The 14095-nt window shown below is 38.8% G+C and overlaps 21 non-coding genes across 21 annotated transcripts; all 21 read left to right on the top strand.

Moving 5' to 3' along the window:
- The first annotated feature begins 30 nt into the window (after window positions 1-30).
- Window positions 31-103, top strand: TRNAA-AGC (transfer RNA alanine (anticodon AGC)). Its single transcript has one exon. It is a non-coding gene; the product is annotated as a tRNA-Ala (tRNA).
- A 352-nt stretch (window positions 104-455) lies between these two features.
- On the top strand, window positions 456-528 carry TRNAK-CUU (transfer RNA lysine (anticodon CUU)). Its single transcript has one exon. It is a non-coding gene; the product is annotated as a tRNA-Lys (tRNA).
- A 344-nt stretch (window positions 529-872) lies between these two features.
- Window positions 873-945, top strand: TRNAA-AGC (transfer RNA alanine (anticodon AGC)). Its single transcript has one exon. It is a non-coding gene; the product is annotated as a tRNA-Ala (tRNA).
- A 768-nt stretch (window positions 946-1713) lies between these two features.
- Window positions 1714-1786, top strand: TRNAA-AGC (transfer RNA alanine (anticodon AGC)). Its single transcript has one exon. It is a non-coding gene; the product is annotated as a tRNA-Ala (tRNA).
- A 1611-nt stretch (window positions 1787-3397) lies between these two features.
- TRNAA-AGC (transfer RNA alanine (anticodon AGC)) lies at window positions 3398-3470 on the top strand. The gene has a single exon. It is a non-coding gene; the product is annotated as a tRNA-Ala (tRNA).
- Window positions 3471-3820: 350 nt separating this feature from the next.
- Window positions 3821-3893, top strand: TRNAK-CUU (transfer RNA lysine (anticodon CUU)). The gene has a single exon. It is a non-coding gene; the product is annotated as a tRNA-Lys (tRNA).
- A 344-nt stretch (window positions 3894-4237) lies between these two features.
- TRNAA-AGC (transfer RNA alanine (anticodon AGC)) lies at window positions 4238-4310 on the top strand. The gene has a single exon. It is a non-coding gene; the product is annotated as a tRNA-Ala (tRNA).
- A 352-nt stretch (window positions 4311-4662) lies between these two features.
- TRNAK-CUU (transfer RNA lysine (anticodon CUU)) lies at window positions 4663-4735 on the top strand. Its single transcript has one exon. It is a non-coding gene; the product is annotated as a tRNA-Lys (tRNA).
- A 344-nt stretch (window positions 4736-5079) lies between these two features.
- Window positions 5080-5152, top strand: TRNAA-AGC (transfer RNA alanine (anticodon AGC)). The gene has a single exon. It is a non-coding gene; the product is annotated as a tRNA-Ala (tRNA).
- Window positions 5153-5504: 352 nt separating this feature from the next.
- TRNAK-CUU (transfer RNA lysine (anticodon CUU)) lies at window positions 5505-5577 on the top strand. The gene has a single exon. It is a non-coding gene; the product is annotated as a tRNA-Lys (tRNA).
- A 344-nt stretch (window positions 5578-5921) lies between these two features.
- On the top strand, window positions 5922-5994 carry TRNAA-AGC (transfer RNA alanine (anticodon AGC)). The gene has a single exon. It is a non-coding gene; the product is annotated as a tRNA-Ala (tRNA).
- Window positions 5995-6346: 352 nt separating this feature from the next.
- TRNAK-CUU (transfer RNA lysine (anticodon CUU)) lies at window positions 6347-6419 on the top strand. The gene has a single exon. It is a non-coding gene; the product is annotated as a tRNA-Lys (tRNA).
- Window positions 6420-6762: 343 nt separating this feature from the next.
- Window positions 6763-6835, top strand: TRNAA-AGC (transfer RNA alanine (anticodon AGC)). The gene has a single exon. It is a non-coding gene; the product is annotated as a tRNA-Ala (tRNA).
- Window positions 6836-7187: 352 nt separating this feature from the next.
- Window positions 7188-7260, top strand: TRNAK-CUU (transfer RNA lysine (anticodon CUU)). Its single transcript has one exon. It is a non-coding gene; the product is annotated as a tRNA-Lys (tRNA).
- A 769-nt stretch (window positions 7261-8029) lies between these two features.
- On the top strand, window positions 8030-8102 carry TRNAK-CUU (transfer RNA lysine (anticodon CUU)). The gene has a single exon. It is a non-coding gene; the product is annotated as a tRNA-Lys (tRNA).
- Window positions 8103-10554: 2452 nt separating this feature from the next.
- Window positions 10555-10627, top strand: TRNAK-CUU (transfer RNA lysine (anticodon CUU)). Its single transcript has one exon. It is a non-coding gene; the product is annotated as a tRNA-Lys (tRNA).
- Window positions 10628-10970: 343 nt separating this feature from the next.
- TRNAA-AGC (transfer RNA alanine (anticodon AGC)) lies at window positions 10971-11043 on the top strand. Its single transcript has one exon. It is a non-coding gene; the product is annotated as a tRNA-Ala (tRNA).
- A 352-nt stretch (window positions 11044-11395) lies between these two features.
- Window positions 11396-11468, top strand: TRNAK-CUU (transfer RNA lysine (anticodon CUU)). The gene has a single exon. It is a non-coding gene; the product is annotated as a tRNA-Lys (tRNA).
- A 344-nt stretch (window positions 11469-11812) lies between these two features.
- TRNAA-AGC (transfer RNA alanine (anticodon AGC)) lies at window positions 11813-11885 on the top strand. Its single transcript has one exon. It is a non-coding gene; the product is annotated as a tRNA-Ala (tRNA).
- Window positions 11886-12237: 352 nt separating this feature from the next.
- Window positions 12238-12310, top strand: TRNAK-CUU (transfer RNA lysine (anticodon CUU)). The gene has a single exon. It is a non-coding gene; the product is annotated as a tRNA-Lys (tRNA).
- A 1611-nt stretch (window positions 12311-13921) lies between these two features.
- On the top strand, window positions 13922-13994 carry TRNAK-CUU (transfer RNA lysine (anticodon CUU)). Its single transcript has one exon. It is a non-coding gene; the product is annotated as a tRNA-Lys (tRNA).
- Window positions 13995-14095: the final 101 nt, after the last annotated feature.

Genomic DNA, 14095 nt, shown 5'->3' with positions numbered 1-14095 from the left:
TTTTGAAATGTTATTCTGAGGTAGCACACAGGGGAATTAGCTCAAATGGTAGAGCGCTCGCTTAGCATGCGAGAGGTAGCGGGATCGATGCCCGCATTCTCCATTCTAAAATGTACATACATTTTATTTTTAACTTGTCACTGCCAAGCTTGTTGCATAGTAAGAACAGATAAATCACAGATGGCTTTCATATATGGTCACATCATAACAACTAAAGGGGTTTTATCAAAAGGGTTTAGGTATTCGTTAGCTTGTGAGAGCAATTTGAGTTCTTATGCAATCTCACAATGACATTTCCACAACTTCCATTTCAATTTTGTCTCATTTTACTTGACACTCTGTCCACTGAGGGATCTATAAATGATAAGTTCCTTGAAAAACGAGAGTTGAGGAATATCCAGGAACTGGTTTTCTTAATGAAAAACGATCAGTTTGCATACTACTTTAAAGAGGGAGCCCGGCTAGCTCAGTCGGTAGAGCATGAAACTCTTAATCTCAGGGTCGTGGGTTCGAGCCCCACGTTGGGCGAAAACAAGTAATTTTTGCCGGATTATTGCATTGGATCTCATAATATGGCAATTAATCTTGCATTAGACATGCAATAACTCCCAAAAATTGTATATCTTTGGTTTCCCATTGGTGGGAAATGTAACTTCAAGATTAGGTAGGGCATTAGTCTAGATTAACATACAGCGATATTACTCCTATTCAAGTACTAAACAGGCCAACCTGAACTGTAAAACATCCCCTAAGTGGAGGTAAGGCATCAGTTAGGAGTGAACTGAACACTCATGTAATGGGCAATTTGACGTCAAATAAAGTGTGGTAGGCATTAACATTACTTTTGAAATGTTATTCTGATGGAGCACACAGGGGAATTAGCTCAAATGGTAGAGCGCTCGCTTAGCATGCGAGAGGTAGCGGGATCGATGCCCGCATTCTCCATTCTAAAATGTACATACATTTTATTTTTAACTTGTCACTGCCAAGCTTGTTGCATAGTAAGAACAGATAAATCACAGATGGCTTTCATATATGGTCACATCATAACAACTAAAGGGGTTTTATCAAAAGGGTTTAGGTATTCGTTAGCTTGTGAGAGCAATTTGAGTTCTTATGCAATCTCACAATGACATTTCCACAACTTCCATTTCAATTTTGTCTCATTTTACTTGACACTCTGTCCACTGAGGGATCTATAAATGATAAGTTCCTTGAAAAACGAGAGTTGAGGAATATCCAGGAACTGGTTTTCTTAATGAAAAACGATCAGTTTGCATACTACTTTAAAGAGGGATCCCGCTAGCTCAGTCGGTAGAGCATGAAACTCTTAATCTCAGGGTCGTGGGTTTGAGCCCCACGTTGGGCTAAAACAAGTAATTTTTGCAGGATTATTGCATTGGATCTCATAATATGGCAATTAATCTTGCATTAGACATGCAATAACTCCCAAAAATTGTATATCTTTGGTTTCCCATTGGTGGGAAATGTAACTTCAAGATTAGGTAGGGCATTAGTCTAGATTAACATACAGCGATATTACTCCTATTCAAGTACTAAACAGGCCAACCTGAACTGTAAAACATCCCCTAAGTGGAGGTAAGGCATCAGTTAGGAGTGAACTGAACACTCATGTAATGGGCAATTTGACGTCAAATAAAGTGTGGTAGGCATTAACATTACTTTTGAAATGTTATTCTGAGGTAGCACACAGGGGAATTAGCTCAAATGGTAGAGCGCTCGCTTAGCATGCGAGAGGTAGCGGGATCGATGCCCGCATTCTCCATTCTAAAATGTACATACATTTTATTTTTAACTTGTCACTGCCAAGCTTGTTGCATAGTAAGAACAGATAAATCACAGATGGCTTTCATATATGGTCACATCATAACAACTAAAGGGGTTTTATCAAAAGGGTTTAGGTATTCGTTAGCTTGTGAGAGCAATTTGAGTTCTTATGCAATCTCACAATGACATTTCCACAACTTCCATTTCAATTTTGTCTCATTTTACTTGACACTCTGTCCACTGAGGGATCTATAAATGATAAGTTCCTTGAAAAACGAGAGTTGAGGAATATCCAGGAACTGGTTTTCTTAATGAAAAACGATCAGTTTGCATACTACTTTAAAGAGGGAGCCCGGCTAGCTCAGTCGGTAGAGCATGAAACTCTAAATCTCAGGGTCGTGGGTTCGAACCCCACGTTGGGCGAAAACAAGTAATTTTTGCAGGATTATTTCATTGGCTCTCATAATATGGCAATTAATCTTGCATTAGACATGCAATAACTCCCAAAAATTGTATATCTTTGGTTTCCCATTGGTGGGAAATGTAACTTCAAGATTAGGTAGGGCATTAGTCTAGATTAACATACAGCGATATTACTCCTATTCAAGTACTAAACAGGCCAACCTGAACTGTAAAACATCCCCTAAGTGGAGGTAAGGCATCAGTTAGGAGTGAACTGAACACTCATGTAATGGGCAATTTGACGTCAAATAAAGTGTGGTAGGCATTAACATTACTTTTGAAATGTTATTCTGATGGAGCACACAGGGGAATTAGCTCAAATGGTAGAGCGCTCGCTTAGCATGCGAGAGGTAGCGTGATCGATGCCCGCATTCTCCATTCTAAAATGTACATACATTTTATTTTTAACTTGTCACTGCCAAGCTTGTTGCATAGTAAGAACAGATAAATCACAGATGGCTTTCATATATGGTCACATCATAACAACTAAAGGGGTTTTATCAAAAGGGTTTAGGTATTCGTTAGCTTGTGAGAGCAATTTGAGTTCTTATGCAATCTCACAATGACATTTCCACAACTTCCATTTCAATTTTGTCTCATTTTACTTGACACTCTGTCCACTGAGGGATCTATAAATGATAAGTTCCTTGAAAAACGAGAGTTGAGGAATATCCAGGAACTGGTTTTCTTAATGAAAAACGATCAGTTTGCATACTACTTTAAAGAGGGAGCCCGGCTAGCTCAGTCGGTAGAGCATAAAACTCTTAATCTCAGGGTCGTGGGTTCGAACCCCACGTTGGGCAAAAACAAGTAATTTTTGCAGGATTATTGCATTAGATCTCATAATATGGCAATTAATCTTGCATTAGACATGCAATAACTCCCAAAAATTGTATATCTTTGGTTTCCCATTGGTGGGAAATGTAACTTCAAGAATAAGTAGGGCATTAGTCTAGATTAATTTACAGCGATATTACTCCTATTCAAGTACTAAACAGGCCAACCTGAACTGTAAAACATCCCCTAAGTGGAGGTAAGGCATCAGTTAGGAGTGAACTGAACACTCATGTAATGGGCAATTTGACGTCAAATAAAGTGTGGTAGGCATTAACATTACTTTTGAAATGTTATTCTGAGGGAGCCCACAGGGGATTTAGCTCAAATGGTAGAGCGCTCGCTTAGCATGCGAGAGGTAGCGGGATCGATGCCCGCATTCTCCATTCTAAAATGTACATACATTTTATTTTTAACTTGTCATTGCCAAGCTTGTTGCATAGTAAGAACAGATAAATCACAGATGGCTTTCATATATGGTCACATCATAACAACTAAAGTGGTTTTATCAAAAGGGTTTAGGTATTCGTTAGCTTGTGAGAGCAATTTGAGTTCTTATGCAATCTCACAATGACATTTCCACAACTTCCATTTCAATTTTGTCTCATTTAACTTGACACTGTCCACTGAGGGATCTATAAATGATAAGTTCCTTGAAAAACGAGAGTTGAGGAATATCCAGGAACTGGTTTTCTTAATGAAAAACGATCAGTTTGCATACTACTGTAAAGAGAGAGCCCGGCTAGCTCAGTCTGTAGAGCATGAGACTCTTAATCTCAGGGGCGTGGGTTCGAGCCCCACGTTGGGCAAAAACGAGTAATTTTTGCAGGATTATTTCATTGGCTCTCCTAATATGGCAATTAATCTTGCATTAGACATGCAATAACTCCCAAAAATTGTATATCTTTGGTTTCCCATTGGTGGGAAATGTAACTTCAAGATTAGGTAGGGCATTAGTCTAGATTAACATACAGCGATATTACTCCTATTCAAGTACTAAACAGGCCAACCTGAACTGTAAAACATCCCCCAAGTGGAGGTAAGGCATCAGTTAGGAGTGAACTGAACACTCATGTAATGGGCAATTTGACGTCAAATAAAGTGTGGTAGGCATTAACATTACTTTTGAAATGTTATTCTGAGGGAGCACACAGGGGAATTAGCTCAAATGGTAGAGCGCTCGCTTAGCATGCGAGAGGTAGCGGGATCGATGCCCGCATTCTCCATTCTAAAATGTACATACATTTTATTTTTAACTTGTCATTGCCAAGCTTGTTGCATAGTAAGAACAGATAAATCACAGATGGCTTTCATATATTGTCACATCATAACAACTAAAGTGGTTTTATCAAAAGGGTTTAGGTATTCGTTAGCTTGTGAGAGCAATTTGAGTTCTTATGCAATCTCACAATGACATTTCCACAACTTCCATTTCAATTTTGTCTCATTTTACTTGACACTCTGTCCACTGAGGGATCTATAAATGATAAGTTCCTTGAAAAACAAGAGTTGAGGAATATCCAGGAACTGGTTTTCTTAATGAAAAACGATCAGTTTTCATTCTACTTTAAAGAGGGAGCCCGGCTAGCTCAGTCGGTAGAGCATGAGACTCTTAATCTCAGGGTCGTGGGTTCGAGCCCCACGTTGGGTGAAAACGAGTAATTTTTGCAGGATTATTGCATTGGATCTCATAATATGGCAATTAATCTTGCATTAGACATGCAATAACTCCCAAAAATTGTATATCTTTGGTTTCCCATTGGTGGGAAATGTAACTTCAAGATTAGGTAGGGCATTAGTCTAGATTAACATACAGCGATATTACTCCTATTCAAGTACTAAACAGGCCAACCTGAACTGTAAAACATCCCCTAAGTGGAGGTAAGGCATCAGTTAGGAGTGAACTGAACACTCATGTAATGGGCAATTTGACGTCAAATAAAGTGTGGTAGGCATTAACATTACTTTTGAAATGTTATTCTGAGGGAGCACACAGGGGAATTAGCTCAAATGGTAGAGTGCTCGCTTAGCATGCGAGAGGTAGCGGGATCGATGCCCGCATTCTCCATTCTAAAATGTACATACATTTTATTTTTAACTTGTCATTGCCAAGCTTGTTGCATAGTAAGAACAGATAAATCACAGATGGCTTTCATATATGGTCACATCATAACAACTAAAGTGGTTTTATCAAAAGGGTTTAGGTATTCGTTAGCTTGTGAGAGCAATTTGAGTTCTTATGCAATCTCACAATGACATTTCCACAACTTCCATTTCAATTTTGTCTCATTTTACTTGACACTCTGTCCACTGAGGGATCTATAAATGATAAGTTCCTTGAAAAACAAGAGTTGAGGAATATCCAGGAACTGGTTTTCTTAATGAAAAACGATCAGTTTTCATTCTACTTTAAAGAGGGAGCCCGGCTAGCTCAGTCGGTAGAGCATGAGACTCTTAATCTCAGGGTCGTGGGTTCGAGCCCCACGTTGGGTGAAAACGAGTAATTTTTGCAGGATTATTGCATTGGATCTCATAATATGGCAATTAATCTTGCATTAGACATGCAATAACTCCCAAAAATTGTATATCTTTGGTTTCCCATTGGTGGGAAATGTAACTTCAAGATTAGGTAGGGCATTAGTCTAGATTAACATACAGCGATATTACTCCTATTCAAGTACTAAACAGGCCAACCTGAACTGTAAAACATCCCCTAAGTGGAGGTAAGGCATCAGTTAGGAGTGAACTGAACACTCATGTAATGGGCAATTTGACGTCAAATAAAGTGTGGTAGGCATTAACATTACTTTTGAAATGTTATTCTGAGGGAGCACACAGGGGAATTAGCTCAAATGGTAGAGCGCTCGCTTAGCATGCGAGAGGTAGCGGGATCGATGCCCGCATTCTCCATTCTAAAATGTACATACATTTTATTTTTAACTTGTCACTGCCAAGCTTGTTGCATAGTCAGAACAGATAAATCACAGATGGCTTTCATATATGGTCACATCATAACAACTAAAGGGGTTTTATCAAAAGGGTTTAGGTATTCGTTAGCTTGTGAGAGCAATTTGAGTTCTTATGCAATCTCACAATGACATTTCCACAACTTCCATTTCAATTTTGTCTCATTTTACTTGACACTCTGTCCACTGAGGGATCTATAAATGATAAGTTCCTTGAAAAACGAGAGTTGAGGAATATCCAGGAACTGGTTTTCTTAATGAAAAACAATCAGTTTGCATACTACTTTAAAGAGGGAGCCCGGCTAGCTCAGTCGGTAGAGCATGAAACTCTTAATCTCAGGGTCGTGGGTTCGAGCCCCACGTTGGGCGAAAACAAGTAATTTTTGCAGGATTATTGCATTAGATCTCATAATATGGCAATAATCTTGCATTAGACATGCAATAACTCCCCAAAATTGTATATCTTTGGTTTCCCATTGGTGGGAAATGTAACTTCAAGATTAGGTAGGGCATTAGTCTAGATTAACATACAGCGATATTACTCCTATTCAAGTACTAAACAGGCCAACCTGAACTGTAAAACATCCCCCAAGTGGAGGTAAGGCATCAGTTAGGAGTGAACTGAACACTCATGTAATGGGCAATTTGACGTCAAATAAAGTGTGGTAGGCATTAACATTACTTTTGAAATGTTATTCTGAGGGAGCACACAGGGGAATTAGCTCAAATGGTAGAGCGCTCGCTTAGCATGCGAGAGGTAGCGGGATCGATGCCCGCATTCTCCATTCTAAAATGTACATACATTTTATTTTTAACTTGTCATTGCCAAGCTTGTTGCATAGTAAGAACAGATAAATCACAGATGGCTTTCATATATTGTCACATCATAACAACTAAAGTGGTTTTATCAAAAGGGTTTAGGTATTCGTTAGCTTGTGAGAGCAATTTGAGTTCTTATGCAATCTCACAATGACATTTCCACAACTTCCATTTCAATTTTGTCTCATTTTACTTGACACTCTGTCCACTGAGGGATCTATAAATGATAAGTTCCTTGAAAAACAAGAGTTGAGGAATATCCAGGAACTGGTTTTCTTAATGAAAAACGATCAGTTTTCATTCTACTTTAAAGAGGGAGCCCGGCTAGCTCAGTCGGTAGAGCATGAGACTCTTAATCTCAGGGTCGTGGGTTCGAGCCCCACGTTGGGTGAAAACGAGTAATTTTTGCAGGATTATTGCATTGGATCTCATAATATGGCAATTAATCTTGCATTAGACATGCAATAACTCCCAAAAATTGTATATCTTTGGTTTCCCATTGGTGGGAAATGTAACTTCAAGATTAGGTAGGGCATTAGTCTAGATTAACATACAGCGATATTACTCCTATTCAAGTACTAAACAGGCCAACCTGAACTGTAAAACATCCCCTAAGTGGAGGTAAGGCATCAGTTAGGAGTGAACTGAACACTCATGTAATGGGCAATTTGACATCAAATAAAGTGTGGTAGGCATTACCATTACTTTTGAAATGTTATTCTGAGGGAGCACACAGGGGAATTAGCTCAAATGGTAGAGCGCTCGCTTAGCATGCGAGAGGTAGCAGGATCGATGCCCGCATTCTCCATTCTAAAATTTACATACATTTTATTTTTAACTTGTCATTGCCAAGCTTGTTGCATAGTAAGAACAGATAAATCACAGATGGCTTTCATATATGGTCACATCATAACAACTAAAGTGGTTTTATCAAAAGGGTTTAGGTATTCGTTAGCTTGTGAGAGCAATTTGAGTTCTTATGCAATCTCACAATGACATTTCCACAACTTCCATTTCAATTTTGTCTCATTTTACTTGACACTCTGTCCACTGAGGGATCTATAAATGATAAGTTCCTTGAAAAACGAGAGTTGAGGAATATCCAGGAACTGGTTTTCTTAATGAAAAACGATCAGTTTGCATACTACTTTAAAGAGGGAGCCCGGCTAGCTCAGTCGGTAGAGCATGAAACTCTTAATCTCAGGGTCGTGGGTTCGAGCCCCACGTTGGGCGAAAACAAGTAATTTTTGCGGGATTATTGCATTGGATCTCATAATATGGCAATTAATCTTGCATTAGACATGCAATAACTCCCAAAAATTGTATATCTTTGGTTTCCCATTGGTGGGAAATGTAACTTCAAGAATAAGTAGGGCATTAGTCTAGATTAACATACAGCGATATTACTCCTATTCAAGTACTAAACAGGCCAACCTGAACTGTAAAACATCCCCTAAGTGGAGGTAAGGCATCAGTTAGGAGTGAACTGAACACTCATGTAATGGGCAATTTGACGTCAAATAAAGTGTGGTAGGCATTAACATTACTTTTGAAATGTTATTCTGAGGGAGCCCACAGGGAAATAGCTCAAATGGTAGAGCGCTCGCTTAGCATGCGAGAGGTAGCGGGATCGATGCCCGCATTCTCCATTCTAAAATGTACATACATTTTATTTTTAACTTGTCATTGCCAAGCTTGTTGCATAGTAAGAACAGATAAATCACAGATGGCTTTCATATATGGTCACATCATAACAACTAAAGTGGTTTTATCAAAAGGGTTTAGGTATTCGTTAGCTTGTGAGAGCAATTTGAGTTCTTATGCAATCTCACAATGACATTTCCACAACTTCCATTTCAATTTTGTCTCATTTTACTTGACACTCTGTCCACTGAGGGATCTATAAATGATAAGTTCCTTGAAAAACGAGAGTTGAGGAATATCCAGGAACTGGTTTTCTTAATGAAAAATGATCAGTTTGCATAATACTGTAAAGAGAGAGCCCGGCTAGCTCAGTCTGTAGAGCATGAGACTCTTAATCTCAGGGGCTTGGGTTCGAGCCCCACGTTGGGCAAAAACGAGTGATTTTTGCAGGATTATTTCATTGGATCTCATAATATGGCAATTAATCTTGCATTAGACATGCAATAACTCCCAAAAATTGTATATCTTTGGTTTCCCATTGGTGGGAAATGTAACTTCAAGATTAGGTAGGGCATTAGTCTAGATTAACATACAGCGATATTACTCCTATTCAAGTACTTAACAGGCCAACCTGAACTGTAAAACATCCCCTAAGTGGAGGTAAGGCATCAGTTAGGAGTGAACTGAACACTCATGTAATGGGCAATTTGACATCAAATAAAGTGTGGTAGGCATTACCATTACTTTTGAAATGTTATTCTGAGGGAGCACACAGGGGAATTAGCTCAAATGGTAGAGCGCTCGCTTAGCATGCGAGAGGTAGCGGGATAGATGCCCGCATTCTCCATTCTAAAATGTACATACATTTTATTTTTAACTTGTCATTGCCAAGCTTGTTGCATAGTAAGAACAGATATATCACAGATGGCTTTCATATATGGTCACATCATAACAACTAAAGTGGTTTTATCAAAAGGGTTTAGGTATTCGTTAGCTTGTGAGAGCAATTTGAGTTCTTATGCAATCTCACAATGACATTTCCACAACTTCCATTTCAATTTTGTCTCATTTTACTTGACACTCTGTCCACTGAGAGATCTATAAATGATAAGTTCCTTGAAAAACGAGAGTTGAGGAATATCCAGGAACTGGTTTTCTTAATGAAAAATGATCAGTTTGCATACTACTGTAAAGAGAGAGCCCGGCTAGCTCAGTCTGTAGAGCATGAGACTCTTAATCTCAGGGGTGTGGGTTCGAGCCCCACGTTGGGCAAAAACGAGTAATTTTTGCAGGATTATTTCATTGGCTCTCATAATATGGCAATTAATCTTGCATTAGACATGCAATAACTCCCAAAAATTGTATATCTTTGGTTTCCCATTGGTGGGAAATGTAACTTCAAGATTAGGTAGGGCATTAGTCTAGATTAACATACAGCGATATTACTCCTATTCAAGTACTAAACAGGCCAACCTGAACTGTAAAACATCCCCTAAGTGGAGGTAAGGCATCAGTTAGGAGTGAACTGAACACTCATGTAATGGGCAATTTTACGTCAAATAAAGTGTGGTAGGCATTAACATTACTTTTGAAATGTTATTCTGAGGGAGCACACAGTGGAATTAGCTCAAATGGTAGAGCGCTCGCTTAGCATGCGAGAGGTAGCGGGATCGATGCCCGCATTCTCCATTCTAAAATGTACATACATTTTATTTTTAACTTGTCATTGCCAAGCTTGTTGCATAGTAAGAACAGATAAATCACAGATGGCTTTCATATATGCTCACATCATAACAACTAAAGGGGTTTTATCAAAAGGGTTTAGGTATTCGTTAGCTTGTGAGAGCAATTTGAGTTCTTATGCAATCTCACAATGACATTTCCACAACTTCCATTTCAATTTTGTCTCATTTTACTTGACACTCTGTCCACTGAGGGATCTATAAATGATAAGTTCCTTGAAAAACGAGAGTTGAGGAATATCCAGGAACTGGTTTTCTTAATGAAAAACGATCAGTTTGCATACTACTTTAAATAGGGAGCCCGGCTAGCTCAGTCGGTAGAGCATGAGACTCTTAATCTCAGGGTCGTGGGTTCGAGCCCCACGTTGGGCGAAAACGAGTAATTTTTGCAGGATTATTGCATTGGATCTCATAATATGGCAATTAATCTTGCATTAGACATGCAATAACTCCCAAAAATTGTATATCTTTGGTTTCCCATTGGTGGGAAATGTAACTTCAAGATTAGGTAGGGCATTAGTCTAGATTAACATACAGCGATATTACTCCTATTCAAGTACTAAACAGGCCAACCTGAACTGTAAAACATCCCCTAAGTGGAGGTAAGGCATCAGTTAGGAGTGAACTGAACACTCATGTAATGGGCAATTTGACGTCAAATAAAGTGTGGTAGGCATTAACATTACTTTGAAATGTTATTTTGAGGGAGCACACAGGGGAATTAGCTCAAATGGTAGAGCGCTCGCTTAGCATGCGAGAGGTAGCGGGATCGATGCCCGCATTCTCCATTCTAAAATGTACATACATTTTATTTTTAACTTGTCATTGCCAAGCTTGTTGCATAGTAAGAACAGATAAATCACAGATGGTTTTCATATATGGTCACATCATAACAACTAAAGGGGTTTTATCAAAAGGGTTTAGGTATTCGTTAGCTTGTGAGAGCAATTTGAGTTCTTATGCAATCTCACAATGACATTTCCACAACTTCCATTTCAATTTTGTCTCATTTTACTTGACACTCTGCTCACTGAGGGATCTATAAATGATAAGTGCCTTGAAAAACGAGAGTTGAGGAATATCCAGGAACTGGTTTTCTTAATGAAAAACGATCAGTTTGCATACTACTTTAAAGAGGGAGCCCGGCTAGCTCAGTCGGTAGAGCATGAGACTCTTAATCTCAGGGTCGTGGGTTCGAGCCCCACGTTGGGCGAAAACAAGTAATTTTTGCAGGATTATTGCATTGGATCTCATAATATGGCAATTAATCTTGCATTAGACATGCAATAACTCCCAAAAATTGTATATCTTTGGTTTCCCATTGGTGGGAAATGTAACTTCAAGATTAGGTAGGGCATTAGTCTAGATTAACATACAGCGATATTACTCCTATTCAAGTACTAAACAGGCCAACCTGAACTGTAAAACATCCCCTAAGTGGAGGTAAGGCATCAGTTAGGAGTGAACTGAACACTCATGTAATGGGCAATTTGACGTCAAATAAAGTGTGGTAGGCATTAACATTACTTTTGAAATGTTATTCTGAGGGAGCACACAGGGGAATTAGCTCAAATGGTAGAGTGCTCGCTTAGCATGCGAGAGGTAGCGGGATCGATGCCCGCATTCTCCATTCTAAAATGTACATACATTTTATTTTTAACTTGTCATTGCCAAGCTTGTTGCATAGTAAGAACAGATAAATCACAGATGGCTTTCATATATGGTCACATCATAACAACTAAAGGGGTTTTATCAAAAGGGTTTAGGTATTCGTTAGCTTGTGAGAGCAATTTGAGTTCTTATGCAATCTCACAATGACATTTCCACAACTTCCATTTCAATTTTGTCTCATTTTACTTGACACTCTGTCCACTGAGGGATCTATAAATGATAAGTTCCTTGAAAAACGAGAGTTGAGGAATATCCAGGAACTGGTTTTCTTAATGAAAAACGATCAGTTTGCATACTACTTTAAAGAGGGAGCCCGGCTAGCTCAGTCGGTAGAGCATGAAACTCTTAATCTCAGGGTCGTGGGTTCGAGCCCCACGTTGGGCGAAAACAAGTAATTTTTGCAGGATTATTGCATTGGATCTCATAATATGGCAATTAATCTTGCATTAGACATGCAATAACTCCCAAAAATTGTATATCTTTGGTTTCCCATTGGTGGGAAATGTAACTTCAAGAATAAGTAGGGCATTAGTCTAGATTAACATACAGCGATATTACTCCTATTCAAGTACTAAACAGGCCAACCTGAACTGTAAAACATCCCCTAAGTGGAGGTAAGGCATCAGTTAGGAGTGAACTGAACACTCATGTAATGGGCAATTTGACGTCAAATAAAGTGTGGTAGGCATTAACATTACTTTTGAAATGTTATTCTGAGGGAGCCCACAGGGGAATTAGCTCAAATGGTAGAGCGCTCGCTTAGCATGCGAGAGGTAGCGGGATCGATGCCTGCATTCTCCATTCTAAAATGTACATACATTTTATTTTTAACTTGTCATTGCCAAGCTTGTTGCATAGTAAGAACAGATAAATCACAGATGGCTTTCATATATGGTCACATCATAACAACTAAAGTGGTTTTATCAAAAGGGTTTAGGTATTCGTTAGCTTGTGAGAGCAATTTGAGTTCTTATGCAATCTCACAATGACATTTCCACAACTTCCATTTCAATTTTGTCTCATTTTACTTGACACTCTGTCCACTGAGGGATCTATAAATGATAAGTTCCTTGAAAAACGAGAGTTGAGGAATATCCAGGAACTGGTTTTCTTAATGAAAAATGATCAGTTTGCATAATACTGTAAAGAGAGACCCCGGCTAGCTCAGTCTGTAGAGCATGAGACTCTTAATCTCAAGGGCGTGGGTTCGAGCCCCACGTTGGGCAAAAACGAGTAATTTTTGCAGGATTATTTTATTGGATCTCATAATATGGCAATTAATCTTGCATTAGACATGCAATAACTCCCAAAAATTGTATATCTTTGGTTTCCCATTGGTGGGAAATGTAACTTCAAGATTAGGTAGGGCATTAGTCTAGATTAACATACAGCGATATTACTCCTATTCAAGTACTTAACAGGCCAACCTGAACTGTAAAACATCCCCTAAGTGGAGGTAAGGCATCAGTTAGGAGTGAACTGAACACTCATGTAATGGGCAATTTGACATCAAATAAAGTGTGGTAGGCATTACCATTACTTTTGAAATGTTATTCTGAGGGAGCACACAGGGGAATTAGCTCAAATGGTAGAGCGCTCGCTTAGCATGCGAGAGGTAGCAGGATCGATGCCCGCATTCTCCATTCTAAAATTTACATACATTTTATTTTTAACTTGTCATTGCCAAGCTTGTTGCATAGTAAGAACAGATAAATCACAGATGGCTTTCATATATGGTCACATCATAACAACTAAAGTGGTTTTATCAAAAGGGTTTAGGTATTCGTTAGCTTGTGAGAGCAATTTGAGTTCTTATGCAATCTCACAATGACATTTCCACAACTTCCATTTCAATTTTGTCTCATTTTACTTGACACTCTGTCCACTGAGGGATCTATAAATGATAAGTTCCTTGAAAAACGAGAGTTGAGGAATATCCAGGAACTGGTTTTCTTAATGAAAAACGATCAGTTTGCATACTACTTTAAAGAGGGAGCCCGGCTAGCTCAGTCGGTAGAGCATGAAACTCTTAATCTCAGGGTCGTGGGTTCGAGCCCCACGTTGGGCGAAAACAAGTAATTTTTGCAGGATTATTGCATTGGATCTCATAATATGGCAATTAATCTTGCATTAGACATGCAATAACTCCCAAAAATTGTATATCTTTGG

Source organism: Lissotriton helveticus, chromosome 1_2 (genome assembly GCF_964261635.1).
Source record: "Lissotriton helveticus chromosome 1_2, aLisHel1.1, whole genome shotgun sequence".
Taxonomy (NCBI): Eukaryota; Metazoa; Chordata; class Amphibia; order Caudata; family Salamandridae; genus Lissotriton; species Lissotriton helveticus.
The sequence above is the reverse complement of the archived record's forward strand: the minus strand, read 5'-3'. Positions and strand labels throughout refer to the sequence as shown.